Here is a 4081-nt window from a genome sequence, read left to right as displayed (position 1 = left end):
TGTTAGTATTTATCTTCTGTTTAGAGAACTAAAAGACTAATCTCATTCCCTAGTCAAGAGAAATTATTATTTGAGGAACACCATGCCTAACGGTTGTAGGATGTGGGGCAGGAGCAGGGAGGGAGGAATAATCAGAGACTTCAATAATCTTCAAATAGTAATATTACCCTGGTACATAAAGTCACCAGATGTTAAAAGTGCCTTGCTAGTCTCATACTGCTGTTAAGCTGTTGCTCTCTCTGCCCTCTAAGATGTGTATTTATCAAACTAAAAAGATAAGAACAAAAACAATAAAATAAAATTCTAACTGGAGAACTTGTTTGATGGGGAAATTCAGGTCCCCCTTTCTAAGACCAGGAGTCACTTAATTTGGATCCTCCTTTTGTTGCCCAACACCCTATGATTATGGGAATATCATGATCTCTTATTGCTTTAGTATTTCTCAAGTCTTAAAGGGCTGGAATAATCAGTAACCACAGATTTAAAGGATTCTCATGTGGGGTTTTATATAAGCAAATTTTATTAATTCCCACACTGTGTCTTCTTACCTAAGTGTTTTAGGTTTAAATATATTTTTTAAAAAGATCAAATTTATTTTATGATGTCTCTTTCAAAAGATCTTAAATCTTTCCCTTTTTGTTAGTTTATTTCACTGTCCTAGATCTATTACATATTTTCTATTAGCAATAATCATGCCTTGGATAAACCTCATTGGCTATGATACTGCCACCGCGCAAAGCTTATTACATATTTTCTTAAGTAGGCCCCATGCCCAGCATGGAGCCCAACATGCAGCTTGAGCTCACAATCCCAAGATCAAGACCTGAGCTGAGATCAGGAGTCGAATGCTTAACTGACTGAGCCACTCAGGCTCTATTACATATTTTTATTCAATTAATTATGCCCCAAGTTCTCTCTTCAATATTAAGTGGTGTTTTAAAATTTACAAAATTTAAATTTAAAAACAATACATTTCACTGTGAAGTTTTTAGGAAATCAACTTCTTTATAAATTTCAGGTGGATATCCACTGGGACACCACTCCTCTGCCCCTGTCCACTTTTCTAGCCCAGACAGGTAACCCTGCTTCACCAGCTGAGGATCCTTTTACACCAACTGACATTCAGTCACTAAGATCTCTCTTAAGTCACATCTGCTAATTTATAGTTGAGTTCGCCTTCTACATTCTCTTATGGAACATGCTAATCCGTGCCCAACAACTATGATTGATCATCACTAGTAAGATATGTTTTCCTCCTATTCATCCCACAGGATTGTCTTTTCACTAGTCCACTAGTTTGCTTACCAAGAATGAGGTGTCTCCCCCATACTTAAATACAAACTGTTCACTTTATTTTAGTTACTGAAGTATGTTTGAAGCATAGTTAGTTTATAAAGCATTTAATTTACTTAATCCTAAATGGCACGATCATTTTTGGAAAACAAGTAGAAAAAATATAAAATATTATGTATTTGGGATTCTAAATGATTTAAAAAAAATTTTAAATTAGCAGGTGTTTTGTATCTGTCATAAAATGATTGGTCAGGTTGGCCACAAGAGGTGATGCAAGAGAGGCCCAGAAAAACAAAGTTTATATACTCACAGGTCCTATAGAGACAGAGTCAGTGCACACTATCAGGAGGTCATTGGTGGAAGAGCGAGGGGCCTGACTCAACCAAGCAGGCAGGGAAGGTGAGGAAGGTGGGGTGGGAAGAGAGGGGCACCTATGGACAAGCACCTTCATTGAGGGTCAGGATGGAGTTAACAGTAAATATTGAAAGGGGATTCCATTGGCACATCTGAATGTCCCTAGGTCACGGTCAGGAAAGGCAAGAGGAGCAACTTGTGGCAGGGGCCAGCCTTCACACTGATGCACCTGGTCACCTGGCTCAGGTGTTCACACATTGTGGGGATGTTGTAGCAGTAGGAAAATATCCAGTTTTCCAATTTGTAATAAAGGAGACTAATAAAATTCCAAATTGTCAATCTTTTTTTTTTTCTTCTTGAAGGCGGGAGTAAAGGGGTAAGAAAGGCAGAGTGAGAATCTTAAGCAGGCTCCAAGACCAGCACAGAGCCGATGGGTTGATTTCAGGACCCTGAGATCATGACCTGAGCCGAAATCAAAAGTCAGATGCTTAACTGACTGAGTCACCCAAGTCCTCTCATAAATCCTCTTTGATATGAAAGAAAAATGATGCAATTTTTCTATCAGAGGAAACAGACCTTAAAATGAGACTTCAGCAAGAGTATGCATGTATTTGAAAAATTTTATGTCATTTTCAGTGTAATTTGGCTTTTTCTAATATTTATGAGAAAAACACGTTTTTTAATGTATACTTTCTTTTCTAAGAGTTGCCTGTTCATTTACATTGCCAAAGCAGCAATATGATTACTATAATCACCTCTGTTCTACATATTTAAATGCTTTCTTTGAATTTTATTTTTCTATTGTTTTAGGGATCTTTCAGTAAAAGATAGCATAAACATGAAAAATTTTTTAAAGATTTATTTATTTATTTATTTATTTATTTATTTATTTGACAGAGAGAGAGTGAGAGAGAACTAGCACACAAGCAGGGGGAGTGGGAACAGGGAAAGTCCACTCCCTGTTGAGCAGGGAGCCCAATGTGGGACTTGATCCTAGGACCCTGGGATCATGACCTAAGCTGAAGGCAGATGCTTACCTGACTGAGCCACCCAGGCACCCAGTGAAAAAATTTTAAATCATTATTAAATACAAATGTGCTAGGAATGTTTTAAGTCCTCAGTTTTAATAAAACTTAGTAATACTCTGCTTGGCTAAAATTATGAAAATATACTACCTTGTTCATAGCTAAGAGATTAGACATTCCTTATGTTTAGATTTAGTATTTATTTTCTTAATTTTTTTATTTTTTATTTATTTTTTTATTTTCTTAATATTAAAGCTGGAAATATACCTTTGATTTCTTAATTAAATCTCCAAATATTTTACTACCATATATTAAAAAACCCATTTCTCCAAACTAATTCATCATTAATTTTTATCATATATAAGCTTCTATAAATACCTGCAAACATAATTTGCAAGCCCCTTGTTCTATTCCATATTTGGCTTTTTTGCCAATAATAACTTGTAGTTATTATACTTTGTACATGGTAAAGTTCTTTATTTAAAAAGATTTTATTTATTCATGAGAGACACACAGAGAGAGAGAGAGAGGCAGAGACACAGGCAGAGGGAAGAGGGAGAAAGCAGGCTCCATGCAGGGAGCCCAACATGAGACTTGATCCCGGGCCTCCAGGATCACACCCTGGGCTGAAGTCAGCGCTAAACCGCTGAGCCACCCGGGCTGCCCAGTAAAGTTCTTTTCATTAAACTTTTTAAAGTTTGCATACTTCTGTGTTTTGTGTCTTCACAATTTGAAAATGTCTTCATACTTCATCATCGAATACTGAAACATCAGTGCATCTGGAAGAAGGAATTGTTCTTATGAGGAAGTCTCTTCTAAAATATTGTTGAATTTATTTTTTATTAATTTTGTACCTCAGAATCTTTTCCCATGATGAAAATGTTTTTATCTATCCACAAGTCTTATTCAAAACAGACCAGTTTTTTGTGCCTATACAGAAATTTCTTTTTTAAAAAATTTTTAATTATTTATGAGAGACAGAGAGAGGCAGAAACATAGGCAGAGGGAGAAGCAGGCTCTCTGCAGGGAGCTTGACATGGGACTCAATCCCAGGACCCTGGGATCACCACCTGAGCCAAAGGCAGATGCTCAACCACTGAGCCACTCAGGCGCCTCTATGTAGAAATTTCTTTTTCTTTTAAAGATTTTATTTATTTATTCATGAGAGATACAGAAAGAGAGAGAGGCAGAGACACAGGCAGAGGGAAAAGCAGGCTCCATGCAGGGAACTCGACGTGGGACTTGATCCCAGGTCTCCAGGATCAGGCCCTGGGCTGGAGGTGGCGCTAAATCGCTGAGCCACTGGGGCTGCCCTATATAGAAATTTCTTAATGCAAAATACAGTCTGCACAGCTATTGCAGGAGAAATGGTTGGTATTTACCCTTTATCAGTTTTCAGAACAATTAAT

At 37.1% G+C, this 4081-nt stretch overlaps 1 non-coding gene across 1 annotated transcript; it reads right to left on the bottom strand.

Annotated features, from left to right (window-relative positions):
* Positions 1–606: 606 nt before the first annotated feature.
* LOC112911930 (U4 spliceosomal RNA) lies at positions 607–741 on the bottom strand. The gene has a single exon (XR_003233450.2). It is a non-coding gene; the product is annotated as a U4 spliceosomal RNA (small nuclear RNA).
* Positions 742–4081: the final 3340 nt, after the last annotated feature.

This window comes from Vulpes vulpes, chromosome 1 (genome assembly GCF_048418805.1).
Source record: "Vulpes vulpes isolate BD-2025 chromosome 1, VulVul3, whole genome shotgun sequence".
NCBI classification, from domain to species: Eukaryota; Metazoa; Chordata; class Mammalia; order Carnivora; family Canidae; genus Vulpes; species Vulpes vulpes.
Note: the sequence above shows the minus strand (reverse complement) of the source record. Positions and strands in the feature narration are given on the sequence as shown.